At 40.0% G+C, this 15,926-nt stretch overlaps 1 protein-coding gene across 7 annotated transcripts in view; it reads left to right on the top strand.

The window, feature by feature from the left end:
- Positions 1 to 15,926, top strand: part of CHN1 (chimerin 1) — a 196,915-nt gene that overhangs the window by 155,609 nt on the left and 25,380 nt on the right. Inside the window, exon 1 of one of the 7 annotated variants that reach the window (XM_084999562.1) lies at positions 10,277 to 12,852. The exons of the other annotated variants lie outside the window; for them this stretch is intronic. The gene's annotated coding sequence lies outside the window, so the exon portion shown is untranslated. Of the gene's footprint in view, positions 1 to 10,276; positions 12,853 to 15,926 lie in introns of those variants that run through there. 7 annotated transcript variants of the gene reach the window in all.

The following is a 15,926-nucleotide window of genomic DNA, read 5'->3' as shown; positions in this document are numbered from 1 at the left end:
GTAAATATTTTAAAAGAGAAATGTTTTTCTCCGAGTAGGAGACTGTATTATAAGTTTCTACATTATACATGTATATGGATATATATATATGTATAACTCACACAAAATTCCTGCTTCTTAATGTGGGTCACTTGCAAGAGAAAATAGAAATAAAAATCAGAGCATAGCAGGGGTTTTGTCAGTCTAGGTCAGTCAAACTTGTAGAGGGTGATGGAAAGAAAATAGGAGATTGGACAAGATCATCTGTAAGGTCCCTGTAGGCACTGTGTTTCTGTTGCTATCTGAGGTGCTGTGGAAGCCAAAACAATAACACCACATTACTCTGCTTTTCACTTCCGCCCCTGCTGGTAGTGAGGAGGGACCACAGAGACTCCCCATGCACTTCTCTCCAGGCCTACACAATGCCCCCCAGCTTTGTGCCCCTTTCAACCTCAGTTCTGTCTATCCTATAATGATAGCAGGAGAACAGCTTATGACACCTTAAATATAAATCTAGATCATTAAGGTCATTAATGTTACTGCCTAACATTAATAATCTAAGGAGAAATATTTCACGAGGTTTTTGTTGGTTTGCTCATAGTTGCTTATACGTCTTCATAGCCATTTATGGAACTAGAGAATTTTAAATGCTGTACTTAACTCAAGAGGAACTCATCATTTCATGGATTGGAAGAATTAGCATTGCAAATGTCTATACTACCCAATGTGATCTACATATTCAGCGCAATTCCTACCAAAACCACAATGATGACATTCTTTACAGAAGTGGAAAAAGCCATCCTAAAATTCATATGGAACCGCAAAAGACCCCCAACAGCCAAAGCAATTTGAGCAAGAATAACAGCACTTGAAGGCACCACACTTAATGATTTCAAAATATATTACAAAGCTATAGCAATCAAAACAATATGGTGCTGGCATAAATACAGACCTATAGGCCAATGAAATGAAATACAAACTCCAGAAATAAATCCATGCTTCTACAGTCAGCTGAACTTCAACATAGGTTCCAAGAACACTAAATGGGGAAAGGACAGTCTCTTCAATAAATGAGGTTGGGAAAACTGGGTATCCATCCACAAAAGAATGAAATTGGCTCCTATCTTAAAACATTTACGAAAATCACTAAAAACAGACTAACGATTTAAGTATAAGCCCAGAAACCAAAAAACTAGTAGATGAACGCATACAGGAAAGGTTCTTGACATGGGTCTGGGCAGTAATGATTCGGGTAGGCAGCAAAAGCAAAAACAGACGAATAAGATTGTCTCAAACTAAGAACTTCTGCACAGTAAAGGAAACGGTCAACAGAGTGAAAAGGCAACCTATGGAATAAGAGAAAATACTTGCAAAGCATATATCTGATAAGGGACTATAGAGAGGGAATTCATACCATTCAAAATAAAAAAAATAATAATAATAACTTGATTTAAAAATGCACAATGACCTGAACAGACCTTTCTCAAAAGAAGACATCTAGATAGCTGAAGGGTGTGTGAAATAGTGCTCAGCATCACCATCACTAATTGTCAGGGAGACACAAATCAAAACTGCAGTGAACTGTCACCTCACCCCTTTTAGAATGGCTGTTGCCAAAAAGACAAAAGATAACCAGTGTAGGTGAGGATATGGAGACAAGGGAACCTTGGCACACTGTTTGTGGGAATGTAAATTGGTACAGCTGTCATGGAAAACATTATGGAGGTTCCTTTAAAAATGAAACCTACATTATGATTCAGCAGTGGTTGCCCTTTCCCACTGTTGATTGTCTGCTATACAGAAGATTTATCATTAGATGTAGTCTCATTTGTCTGTTTTTGCTTTTGTTGCTTTCAAATTTGGAGAGCGATATGGCAGTTTGTATTTCTTACTTGGAGACGTTTGGTGGAATTTATTAGGTGTGCTTTTTTACGGAAATAAAAAACAAAATATTAAAGAGTAAATTAAAATTTGGGGAGAGATAAGCAAGTTTGACTTTCTCACTAGGAGTCCATTAATGGAACTTATTAGATGTACAGTTTCTTTTACGAAATTAAAACCCAGAAGTTCTGGTTATGGCTCAATGGTAACGAGCCCAACTAGCATCCATGATGATGTAGGTTTGATCCTTGGGCTCACTCAGTGGGTTAGGGATCTGGCATTGCCCTGAGCTATGTGGTGTGGTTTGGATCTGGCATTGCTGTGGCCAGCAGCTATAGCTCCGATTCATCCCCTAGCCTGGGAACTTCCATATGCCATGGGTCTGACCCTAAAAAGCAAAAAAAAAAAAAAAAAGAGAGAGAGGGAGGGAGGAAGGAAGGAAAAAGAAAATAAAACCCAACCAATTTAAAAATAAAACAAAACCTGAGGCTAGCCTTTAAGATGTTAGACTTGACATTTTTAAACACCTTAAGGAGAAGCCTGGCTCTATCTCTCTTGTCAGAACCTATCATAATTCTTACTTTCAACCAGTATCCTAATTTGAGACCCTGAGCCAGACGAATGCATCTAATATGGTATTGATTATTTCCAGCAAGTATGTCTGTCATACTGACTTAACGTCTTAGAAAATTTGGCTTCTCCAAAATTTATCCCAAAGTAAAGGACCAGCCTGGCACGTGACCGCCAACACAGTAACAAGTTAAGGATATAAATAAATCCGTAGGAAGAAGACACAATTTGAAAAAGTCGTCTTTTCCCAAATTCTCTTCTTTTTGTGCTCTCTGATTGTGTCCACTCAGTAATCTAACCTCCAAGAATTTGGGACATGTTAGTACTTTAAAGGCAACTTATACAGTCACTTGTATCATACATCCATTCTCCTCTTGCACATTTAACTGAGAATTAAGTCTTAATTATACTCTGCTTGTTTTTTAATAGAAGAGATAATTAAGATAATAGGAGATAATATTTCATATCTCCATTTTTCAAAGCCTTGTTTAATTGACAAATTATACTTCTATGCTTCATCTTCTCTGTGACCCACTGCACTAACCTTTCTCAGAGGACAAGAGTCTTACTTAAAAGTGAAGCCATTATTGTGACTTTAATAAAATGGTCAAGCCTATGCCTGAGGAATATATATGTCATAACATCTTCACTTATTGTCTATATTGTCAGGTTTCCTGTCTCTCAGCACAATTATTATCATTATTAACCTAGCACTCAATATTCGTATGTAATAGCATGTGACATGAAAATATCACTGCCTTTGTCAGAGAGTCCAAAGAGCAGAGAAGAATGAGAGATATGCATATAGACCAAAGGCAGTGGAATATAAATCTAGGAAGGGTCTTTTTTAAGTGAAGAGAACACATGATTGATTTTTCTTTCTTAAATATTCTACCATGGCACTGTTGGTATCTGAGAAACCACTAACAGGTTGTTTTCCTGATAAATAACGTAATGATAGCTTTTTTTTTTTTTTATGCTTACTAACCTCTCATCTTAAATTATCTTAAGAGTCTTCTTGCTACAAAATAGGAAAGCTAGAAAGATAGGGGGAACTAGCCCAGTGGGGTTAACACATCTGAAGGTCATGATCCACTGCTTATTTCCTACATTTTTTTATGGGGGAGGCGGGGAACCAAGGCAGAATTAGGTGTGTTCTTTTACACTTGATCTTAGCCAAAAGGCCGAGAAGTGATGGCGTGTTCATTTAAAGTGTTATCCAGACATAAAAGTTAAAAAGAAAAGGATATTTTCATTTTTAGATCATGGGAGCCAGAGGATTCTTGACATATTAAGTGAAACCTTCCAGTCTGTTGTAGTAGAGATGATGTTTTAGTTGTGTGAATGCATTTGTCTAAATCAGGCCTAAAATGTCCGGCTCAGTCTTTCTCTTTTGTAGAACTCCCTTTGTTTGGAGTTCTAGCCCTAACATGTTCCATACTCTGGTTGCAGCTGAGGCTCTGCTTTAGGCTTGCACAGTGTGTTCATAAAGAGACGGTCCATCTAGGAGGCATGTGATTTTGCTTTGATGATGGTTGCTATTACAGCTCATTACTCCACAATTGTATGACATTGCTTCAGTGTGTCTTTAAAAATCCATTTGGAACCCATGCCTGGTATTTGATTGGATGGAACCATTTGATGGAACAGATGGGAGACTTTCCATTGCAAGTGGCAGAAAACCCAACCCTTGCTCACTAAGGCAAAAAGGGAAATTATTGGCTCACATGGTAGGAAAAGTCCAGTGTTAGTGGAACGTCTCCCTTGTCCCAGGGACCTAAAATGCCACCAGAACCCTGTCTCACAGCTCTGTCTTCATTTTTAGGCTCCCTCTGGTGACAAGATGGCTGGCAGAAGCTCCAGCTCCGTATATTTGCAGATACTAGTCAGCTGCAGAAAGAGACTGAGCAAAGGGTCGAGGCCTGGCAGGCATTCACCCAATTATCTGATAGGCCCATCTCTGAACCAGGAGCTCTGGTTCAGGAGAATGGAATGTGCCAGTTGGCTTAGATCTAGGTCACATCCTCCTCCCTTGGAGGAGAAGGTCAGCTCCGCACAGTTCACATGGATTGAGGACTGTTATCCCAAAAGAAGACATTTATTCTGTGTGGCTCAAAAATAAGGAATGCCTACTACAACATTAAATGACCAAATGAAATCACCATTTACAAGATCGTAGTGCACAACCTACTGGCACAACAAGGTAACACTTTGCTGAGAGAAGCGTGCTTGTAGAGCATGAGGACAAAAGAATCCTGAAGCAGTCCGGCCCTATATCAGGGTCACTGAGAATTGCTGATGAAGTTAACATCCTTTGACACATGTTGAAATTGAAGCTGAGAGGAGTTGCAGGTTCTAGCTCCACAAAAGATCAGTTTTAGAAACAAGAATATAAGCTGAACTTCCACTTTCAGTCATGATGGAAGACGAAGATATACCTTCCCATCTAATACAACTAGCAAACCATAAAAATATATAAAACAACAGTGAGATATTGAACAACGGGGTTCTGTTATGCCTGAAGAAGGAACACAGACAAGATGCATCTTTTTTTTTTTCGCCTGTCTTTTTTAGGGCTGCACCTGTGGCATAGGAAGGTTCCTATGCTAGGGGTCAAATCAGAGGCATAGCCACTGGCCTACACCACAGCTCACAGCAACACCAGATCCCTAACCCACTGAGCGAGGCCAGGGATCGAACCTGTGTCCTCATGGATACTAGTCAGATATATTTCTGCTGAGCCATGATGGGAACTAAGATGAGTCTTAAGATTGTTCTCACTTACTGCCCGGAGGCAGTTTCCAGGCCACAGTGATGGAAGGAGAATGCACAGAACAACTGTTTGAAGCTATAGTTACCAAAAATTATGTAAATTTGATGAAAATCCATAGATCCAAGAAGTGCTGTGAACTCTAAAGAGAAGAAGATATAAAAATAACACCAGGGCACAACATCATAAGCAAATTGCCTAAAATCCAGTCTAAAGAAAAAAACTGAAAGAGCAGCTAGATAGAGGCAAAAAGAAAACCAGGTTATAGAAAAGTTTTCTTCCTAAAGTGGTTCTTTATCTCAACCTGAGAGGTGAAGTTATTCTTCTTTCACATATGATAAAATATATAAAAGATGTCTGTGGAGTTCCCTTCGTGGTTCAGTGTTTAATGAACCCAACTAGTATCCATGAGGACGTGGGTTCAGTGTCTGGCCTTGCTCAGTGGGTTAAGTATCTGGTGTTGCCATGAGCTGTGGTGTAGGTCACAGACACGGCTTGGATCTGGCATTGCTGTGGCTGTGGTGTAGGCTGGCAGCTGTAGCTCCGATTAGACCCCTAGCCAGGGAACCTCCATATGCTGTGGGTGTGGCCCTAAAAAAAGGCAAAACAAAACAAAACAAAAAAATATATATATATAAAAGATGTCTATAGGATCTAGAAAGTAAATGTGTTTGGTTTCTCTTGAATTTCATTTTCACATTCCAGCTTCATAATGCGTTTATAGTGTTATGGCTTTATAGGACTTTAAATGTGCACATTTATATACAGGAATATGCATTTTTAAAAGAGGAGAAATTATTTTTATACTGCTTTTAAGATTAACAGCTTTAAGTAAAGTTTATTCCACTATAGGAAAAATATGTCAATAGAAGAAACAGATTATTTTCCTTTGTCACTGGTACTCTTACCTGTCTTACACAAAGTTTTTTAAAAAGCAGCAAGGCGTAGTTCCCATCATGGCTCAGTGGAAACGAATCCAACTGGGAACCATGAGGTTGCAGGTTCAATCCCTGGCCTCGCTCAGGGGTTTAATGATCCGGCGTTGCCATGAGCTGTGGTGTAGGTCCCAGACGCGGCTCAGATCCTGTGTTGTGTGGCTGTGGCTGTGGCGTAGGTGGGTGGCTACAGCTCCAATTGACCCCTAGCCTGGGAACTTCCATATGCCGCAAGTGCGGCCCTAAAAAGGAAAAAAAAAAAAAAAGGCAGCAGGGGAAGTGGGGAGAATACATATTAAATACAGTTGAGTAAAGAATGACGGCAAAATTCTCATCAATCACACAAGACAGTGGAATAACATCTTCAAAGCACTCAACAACAACAACAAAAATATAACCTAGAATTCTATATGCAGCAAAAATATCTTTCAAAAATGAAGATAAAACTAAAATATTTGTTTTTTAAACAAAGAAAAACTTGAGGTTCATTCATCACCAAGGGACCTAAACTAGGAAGCTCTTCATATGGAAGGAAAATGATGCCTGATGGAAATTTATTTATTTATTTGTTTGTTTATTTGTCTTTTTAGGGCCGCACCCGAGGCATATGGAGGTTCCCAGCCTAGGGGTCTACTTGGAGCTACAGCTGCCGGCCTGTGTCACTTCGGCAGCAATGCCAGATCCAAGCTGCGTCTGCACATTTAGCTTTATACAAAACAATAAAGAATGCCAGAAATGGTAAACATATAAGGTTAAGTTTACCAAATAGGTAAAAATTGGGTTTTTTCTTCATTGTAGTGTTTTTTAAAAATTAATTTACTGTTTAAAGCGAAAACAGTAATATATTACATAGTTTGTACAAGTAAAACAAATAACAATAGCAAAAAATATGGGGCAGGAGGAGTGGAAATATACTGTGGAAAGATACACTATACATGAAGTGGCATAATACTGTTTGAATGTAGACTGATAGGTTAAAGATGTGTATTATAAGAAACCTTAGACTAAACTCTAAAAAATAAAATTGTTATAAGCTAATAGTGGAGACAAAATGGACTTACAAAAAGTATATAATTTATTCAAAAGTATGCAAGAAAGAACAAATGGAATATATAGAAAACAAAAGTCAGATGAGAGCTTTAAACCCAATCATACTGATAGTTATATTAAGTGGAAATAGACTAAACACTCCATTAAAAGACAGAGGTTGTTGTCAGATTGAATTTAAAAATCAAGATCCAACTATATTCTATCCACAAGAAACCCACTTTAAATATAAAGAGACAAAGAAGTGAAAAGATATATAGACAACAATTCAAAGAAAATTAGAGTGGCTATATTTATACTGAACATAGTAGTTTCAGAACTAGAAATATTATTGGGAGTAAAAACGGTACAATTGATCAAGAGGACATAATTTTAAAACTTATATGAACCTAATAACACATTCAAAATATGTAAAGCAACAACTGAAAAGTGAAATAGACAAATCCACAAATATAGACAGAGATCTCCACACTTGTCTTTCAGTGATAGGACAAATAGACAAACTGAATAGAAAATTAGTAAAGATTTAGAAAGCTTGAACAAAAGTATCAACCAATTTGACCTGATATTTGTGGAGTATTCTACTTGGCAATAGCAGAATACACATCCTATTCAAGTGAACATGGAATATTTGCCATGATAGACAGTATTTTGGGCCGTAAAACAAGTGTCAATAAATGTGAAATGATTGAAATCATACAAAGCCTACCCTCTAGCCACAAGAGAATTAAATTCAAAATCAATAACAAATATTTGAAAGTTTTCCCACATATTTAGATATTAAACAACTTTCTGCCGAATAACTCATGAATTAAGAAATCACAAGGGACATCAGAAAATATTTTGAACTGAATAAACGGAAAAATACAGCATAAAATTTGTGGAATGTGGCTAAAGTAGTGCTTATAGTGAAATCTATACCATTAAATGCTTATTTGGGGAAAGAATAAAAAAGGTCATGTCAATTAGTTAGGCTTCCACCTTAGGAAACTAGAAAAAGAAGACCCAATTAAAGCAATAGAAAAACAATAGAGAAAATCTGGATCTCTTTTTTTTTTTTTTTGTCTTTTTGTCTTTTCAAGGCCACACCCACGGCACATGGAGGTTCCCAGGCTAGGAGTCTAATCAGAGCTGTTGCTGCTGGCCTACGCCACAGCTACAGCAATGCCAGATCCAAGCCACGTCTGTGATCTACACCAGAGTTCATAGCAACGAAAGATCCTTAACCCACTGAGCGAGGCCAGGGATCGAACCCTCAACCTCATGGTTCCTGGTTGTATTCATTTCTGCTGCGCCACGACAGGAACTCTTTTTTTTTTTTTTTTTTTGGATCTCTTTTATTCATGCTTCAAAAAGGGTTTTAACTAATTTAATAATTTTGTGCACTTTAAATTTTTTTTCCTGGTGTATTAGAGGAATGCTTTTTTCATATGTCTTAACAGTAAACTTCTTTAGATGACATTTTTAGAACCAAACCAAAGAGAAGTTGAAACCTGGTTTTGTGGAAATGTTGATATTTGTACAGACATGGCTTGCCTTTGAGGAATTGTGGAAAATCAGATAATGTGGATTCGTCCGAGGCTTTTTTGTGTCTCATTGTTCAGCTTACATATCTAAAATGTGGTATAGAGATTATCTGTCACTCACTTGTGGATTGTACAGTGGTTTTTATTGCACAACAAAGTTCATTCATTTATTTTCCTATTACACCTTCATAATTTTTGGAGTGTTGATTGATTACTTAATACATTAATCCAAATAATGAAACTAAACTTTCAAAGTAGAAGTGTTTTAAGTATGGCATTTGACATTCATCTTTACCCATGATTCAGTTTAGAGGCAAAGCTTTCATTAGAGCTCCTGTGGAAAGAAATTTGCCTCTAAAACTTGAAAAATGTCTAAACATTAAATTATAGGCTTTTTTAATACCTTAAACACCCATAGTTCGGAATGGAAAGTGTTTTTAAATTACTGGTGATATTTATTGTTATGTCACCTATTGTACAAACTGTACCTTGGAATGTGATAAATAAAATAAATGCCTTGAGTACTTTGGTGTTTCCTCTGCCTGATTCCTGGATTTCAAGTTGATAGCTCTGTGTAGGGGCCACTCTTGCAGTTTAGAACAGAATGCTGACACCAGAAACTCTGTGTTTGAAGCATTAATATGGTTGTATGATTCTAAAGCAGTTCACTTGTCTGCATTACATGAACTCTGCTGTAATTTCAGCGATATTTCTACCTCCCTGAGCTAGTGTTGATGGGGATAGGCAGATGGTGAAGGAACCCATCAAGAAATTTGAACTTCGTTAATAAAGCCCTATATAGGGTTAAGGTGAATGGATTGTGTGAGTAGAATTGGTAGTTCATTATGTTACATGCTTACTTAAAGTATCATTTTCTGTACCAATGAATAAACCCAGTTTTATGTTTTTCACATGGAATTAGAACTAAATTAGAAATACTGTCCTAGTTGTTGCCCTGTTAGTAAAGTAAAACCAGTGTTGTCATAGCCTGACCATGTCATATCAGCTCTCTCCTCTAAGTGATTTCTCATATGTAAGGGGACACCACTTCTTCGTGATAGGACGCGTGTATGTCCAGCAGGCTTTTACGGTATCTCCCTCAATTTTGAACAGTTTTTTCTCCCTCCTGAAACATTAGGTCACTGAGTTCTCTGTCATTTGTCATCCTTTTCACAGTGATAACTTCTGACAGTGTTAACTGCTTGTGTGGTGAGGGTGCGCCTCACAGCCCCTGAGTAGTGGCCAGTTGTAGAAACTGGTAGCATCTCGGCCCCTTTGCCAGCTGTCCACTGCCCCCACGCACACGGAACGCCCCTGATTATGTGCTGCTGCCCAGAGGGGCTGTCCCTCCTCTGTTTCAGCAAGGGCTCTGAGCATTCCCTGCCCTCCCTCCTGTGGGCACCGCCTCACACATCCATTCCATCGAGACCAGACGAGAAGGTCAGTGCTTCTGGCCTAACTGTACCCAAACTACACTGTTTGTTACGGATTTTTCCTGAAGACTTTTAAGAAAGTATTTATTGCCTTGATACTAAAGATAACTCCTATTTTTCAGTTCCCCTTCCCCATTTTTTTTTTTTTTTTTTTTTTTTTTTGCAAGCAACCTCTATACAGTTTTATGTATGTGTTGCTAATGGCCGCAACCAATGTTCTGCATTGTCTTCTCCTCACATGGGGTAAATCAAAATACACTTTTTAACTGAAGAGGTCAGATTAGGACCAAAATTCTAAATTCCAAATCTTTTGGATCAAAATTAAGCCATCTTGGCGAGACTAAAATTGGTTACATAAAAGAGTACATTCTGGTTGCCCTAAAGATAAAAGTGGGAAAAAGAGAGAGAGAAAGCCTTTCCTGCCCAGCTGCCTGCCTACCTACATTCCTTTCATTTTGATTTTGATCATCTGTTCTCTTCCTTCATTGCCCAGTACCATGCTGGAGAACTGACTCATCAGCGCCTCCCAAATGAAGAGCAGCAGCTGAAATGTCATTCCCACCTTCCCAAGCAAAATTTCCTTTCCCCTAATGTTCTTATCGCCTCCAACATAGTTTGCGTCTGCAGCAGACTTTGCAGGCGTACTCCTTGGCTATTTGCATTCATGCTTATTTCTAGAGGTAGTTATTATGGCTTGGAATAATGAAGATGTGCTGAATTTTTTTTTTTTTCTCTTCCCATAGCATAGAATTCTTTTCCACTGTTTCTGTTACTGGCATTCAGACTGAAGATGTGAATGTCAGACACACGAGAAGCAGACATGCTGGTTTTCTCATAGAAGCCAGGGTTTGGGTCAGTATCACAATAGGCCCAGTTGAGAATGGCTTCAGTTTTCACCTAGGTCAGTACCTAGAAGACACAGGACCCTTGGCTTGTGCCACCCAGCTCCCTCCCCGTCTGTCCTTTTCAGCCTGCTTCTCACCAGTGCAATCTCTGTGACGGACTCTGTTGGGGTCCATTAATTAATCCAGTCTTTCATCCCAGTGTTTAAGGTGTTTGAAGGGGCAGGAGGTATTCCCAGGTGAGAGCAGTCTCAGATGTCATGGTAATAAGGTTGTCTTTTTTTCTAGTTGCAAAAAAGAAGTCCTTAAAACAGGTTGCTCTCCTCTTTGTTCATGAAGGTATAATTCATGCTGTGCGCTCTGTCACTTTCATTTGTCAAGAGGTACCAAAAATTTGGGAGGTGGCCTAGAAAAGAATGCCTGTGGCCAGCTTACAAGGTTGCTTTTCTCAGAACCATCTCTGACCTGTCATTGTTACATACTGATGCTGATTGTTACCAAAACATTCCTCAAAGGAGTTGCTTTTTTTATAAAGTGATCAAGTGGTTTGCTTAAGTAACTCTAAGGAAGAAACAGTTTTGGTTGTAAAGGAATTGGTTATTTTCCCACCTTAGAAAAGCCAGTGTGTGTCCGTAAGGTCATAGAGTAAACAGCAGAAACAGGTCGCTTCTCCTTCTAAGACACAATAATTGGAGACTAGAGAATGTCATAGAATAACGCAAGATGCATCTAACACCTCCTTTCTCACAAAACCCTGTCCCCTGGTCTCAGCCACAGGAGACACAGACAAGGAAAGACAAGGAACCAGAAGTTTGGTGGGTTTTGTTTGTTTTATTTCCTAATGCCTTCAGGAGGGAGAGAGATGACACATATTCTTGATTTACGTCCAGTACTAGTGAGCTTATCAGATTTCCATGTCCACAGCTAAGAATTGATGGATGAGAAAGGAAGAAGGGGATGAGGAAAAAGGAGAAAGAGCCGAGAGCCTTGGAGAACGAAGAAGAGACAGGAAAACTAAAATATGAATTTAGGGAAACGGAAAAATCTGGGGCAATCTAGAATAAAAATGCCCCCAAAAATGACACATAGAAAATGTCACTTGGAGTTTCTGTTAGGGGTGTTCTGTTGTAAAGACATTAGTAATTTGGATGACCTGTGTGGATCTCGAAGAGTGTCTGTTACACTGTAGGACATTCCAGGGAAAGGTCTCGCTCTCTTATAATCCAGGGCTCGGGTCAAGCTTGGGCACGCTTTTGAACCCCTCCAGGCCTCCTTTCTCACAGATCCCACTCTAGCTCTTAGCCTCCTCCGAAGCAGAAAGAACCCCAAGAGGCAACTTTTGACCTATTAATTATTGTGTTTTGAATATCCATTGCATTGTGATTTAATCATTTGAGGCGGGTCATCAAAATGCAAACATATCTAATAAATAAAATTGCCTGCGGGTGCCTCCTCTGCAGGACCAGCACCCTGTTTCCGTCATGCCAGATAGAGCAGTGCAGGTGCAGAGCTATTTGAAGTTGTACAGTTTGTGCAGTTGACATTTTCAAGATATCTCTTACTAAACTGGTAAAATATATTGATATGAACATCACTGATAATGTAAAAATGCATAGAAAACAAAACATTTAGATAAAGCTCTAATATGATACAGTCACCTTTTAAAAAGAAAGTATTTTGTCACTTTTTTTTTCTTTTTTGGCCACGCCGTGGTATATGGAGTTCCTGGGCCAGGGATCAGATTTGAGCCACAGATAGAGCTGTGGCAATGTGAGATCTTTAACCCACTATGCCCGGCCAGGGCTCCAGAGACGTCGCCGATCCCTTTGCACCACAAAGGGAACTCTTTTTTTTTTTTTGCTTTTTAGGGCCACACCCACAGCATACGGAAGTTCCCAGGCTGGTGGTTGAATCAGAGCTATAGCTCCCGGCCTACACCACAGCCACAGACACACGGGATCCAAGCTTCGTCTGTGACCTACACCACAGCTCCTGGCAACACCAGATTCTTAACCCACTGAGCAAGGCCAGGGATCGAACCTGCAACCTCACGGATACTAGTCGGATTCATTTCCGCTGCGCCAAGAACAAGAACTCCCTGTCACCTTTTCTTTAATGCACTAGATACTGTTATAGTACGGCTGTGGTGTCATCTAGAAAGAAGCCTGCTTTCAAGTCCAGCAGCCCTTCTCTGAATTTCTGGCCAGTTTCAATTCCTATTTCCTAGTTTTTCTAACTTTTCATTTACTTAGTAACTGAACTTACTTCCTAACACACAGAAACTGGATCCTCGGGGATGAACTCCCTTGGCCTTCTGCCCCATCACTCCTGCCCTGCACAGTCATCCTCTACCCCTCACCCTTGGCCCTCCCAGCTCAGGGAAGGGAAGGAGGGGTGTATCTCTTATTCAAAGCGAATCCTTCTGCCCTGGATCCCATCTCCACTGGATGCCCTCAGGAACCTTATCCCTGAGTCACCTCTTCTTTCTCAGGAGTCTTCAGTCAACCATTTCCTCCCTTCTGCTCTTCCCTCCCACCTACATCCACACCTGTTCTTGCACTTTTCTGCCGTCATGAGGCCCTACACCCTAAGAACTAGCTCTGGTTCTTCCCCTCTCCTTCACCTCTGATTCAGGTAGTCAGCAAGCCTTGTTGATGTTGCCCCCCCCCTTTTTTTTTTTGCTTTTTAGGGCTACACCAGTGGCATATGGAGGTTCCCAGGCTAGGGGTTGAATCAGAGCTACAGCTACTAGAGCACAGCCACAGCAACTTGGGAACCAAGCCGCGTCTGCGACCTATACCACAGCTCACAGCAATGCCGGATCCCTGACCCACTGAGCAAGGCCAGGGATTGAACCTGCATCCTCTTGGATCCTAATCAGATTGGTTTCCACTGCACCACAACGGGAACTCCCTGCCCGCATTTTCTCAGTCACCACTGCCTAAGTCACCTCCACAACATCTACTGCTGCTGCAGCACCCTCCCTAGTGTGTCTTCCTCCACCCTGTGCCCTGGACTGTGTCACTTTCCTTAAAACCTTCAGCGCCTGGCATTGCTGCCTGAATACGTATACATTTGAGGGTGTGGAAGGGGCCTGTCTGCTTCTCTGTCTCCTGCCACCCCAATCCCTCCACTCTCACCCACGCTGAACTTCCTCACAAGTCTCTAAACACCAGTTTTTTTCACTCCTGCATGCACTTTGGATTTCCTCGGAGCAGCCTTTCCTAACGCACCCCACTTCAACACACACACACACACACACACACACACACACACACACACACACACCGTTATGCCTGATCTACTCACCTGCTAACCCCTCTCATCCCAGAAGCCTCAGCTCACTCATCTTACCCAGCACTGCCCATCCCTGGCTTCCCTTCCATTTTGCAGACTCTTTCAGAAGCTTTTCACCTTGTATCCAACAGGGGAAAACTGTGGAGAATTCCTTGAGCCAATTTTTTTTTATCTTTGTATATGTTATCACTTAATAAATGTTTATGAATGGATAAAAGTGATTAATTAGTGAAGTCTGTTGTTTTGATGGCCTCTAAGGGAACACAAAAGACAAAAAGGCTACAAAATTCAGTTTTTATAAATGCAATCCAGTGCCGTGGAGTCATGAGGTCACAAAGCAAGCAAAATTTAATAACAAGTTTTAGATTCAAAAATTCAAAAAGGAATCCAGTTAAACTCTATTACACAGCTGCAAGTGTCGTTGGCTTCTAGTGCTTCAAGGCCTACTTCTAGAACCATTTCCTGGAGAACTATCTAACCTGCCTTACAAGCAGTTTAAAAAACAACAGCACCACTAAAACCAGCTTCAAATGGCAGGATGCCTTTATAAAAAGCTGTCCAAGAAGGAAATGCATAAAGAACAATTTCCTAAAGATTGTGTTCTGAGATGTGTGTGTGATCCTTTGATTGAAGAGCATCGAGCCTGCTTGGGCAGTAAAACCCTGTCTTCAGCATATGTAATATGAAGACATGTCCCATGGTTGGAAAGGCCACACTCACTACTGCTTTTGTGAAGGTGAAGAAGGGAATCGGCTTTATCACAACATCTCAACACTCGGTTCTTTCTGCCACAAGCCCTTCTCTGTTTCAGTGATTTACATACCAGTGTAACCTGAACACCGTCTATCATGACATAACTGGCAGGGACAAAACCAGGACTTCCTGCACACCTCAGTCGGATTTATTAACCTGGCTAAAGGATACTGGATTATCCTGAGACTTTCCCTAAAAATAACTTCACAGTTCTAAAGCCATCTCATGATTATATAACTTTTAAAATATGAGTCAGTGCTCTGTACTTCACTCATTTTCCTCAGATGAAAGCAAGATTGCCTACTTTATCCAGTTTTATTCGCTGAGAGGAGCGCAGAAAAAAGACAAAAGAGATCACAGACTATCTGAATGTTGACCTTGGGCTCAGCTTCAGGAACGCCAGGAAACGCTTTCAGTTTACAAGCTCCGAATATCATTAACAATCCAGAAGCAACTGTGTCTGCATACCTGACACTTTTCCATAAAAGACAGAGAGGAGATTGTGGCCGTCTTTTCAACATCAACATGATGTTTGGTACTTGAGCTCACTTAGCAGCGACCAGAGTCATAAGCACATACGTGCTGGGAATGAACCCTGGATTATCCCTGTAGCCGTATATGGATATTTTGACCAGTAGTAGTATTTTGAATTATTATATACCATATATTTCATCAACTTGAATATGTGCCTTTTTTCCATTTTAACATCTCTGAAATTAGGATTAATCTTAGAATCAGTGGCATGTCCTCATTTAATTGGCATGGATTTTCTTAATGGAATATGTGTCTCTTGCATGCAGGGGAATTCTTATGTTCAGTAGCATCTTAGGCTTACAAAACTAGTTTTATATAGATCTTAAAAATCACTCGCTTTTGAAGACCTATTTAATACA

The sequence above is a fragment of the Sus scrofa genome, chromosome 15 (genome assembly GCF_054392235.1).
Source record: "Sus scrofa isolate SSC_HxYL_T2T_F1_AM1 chromosome 15, Sscrofa_HxYL_maternal_Yorkshire_Landrace_v2.0, whole genome shotgun sequence".
In the NCBI taxonomy this organism is placed as follows: domain Eukaryota; kingdom Metazoa; phylum Chordata; class Mammalia; order Artiodactyla; family Suidae; genus Sus; species Sus scrofa.
This window is presented reverse-complemented; position numbering and strand designations above follow the sequence as displayed.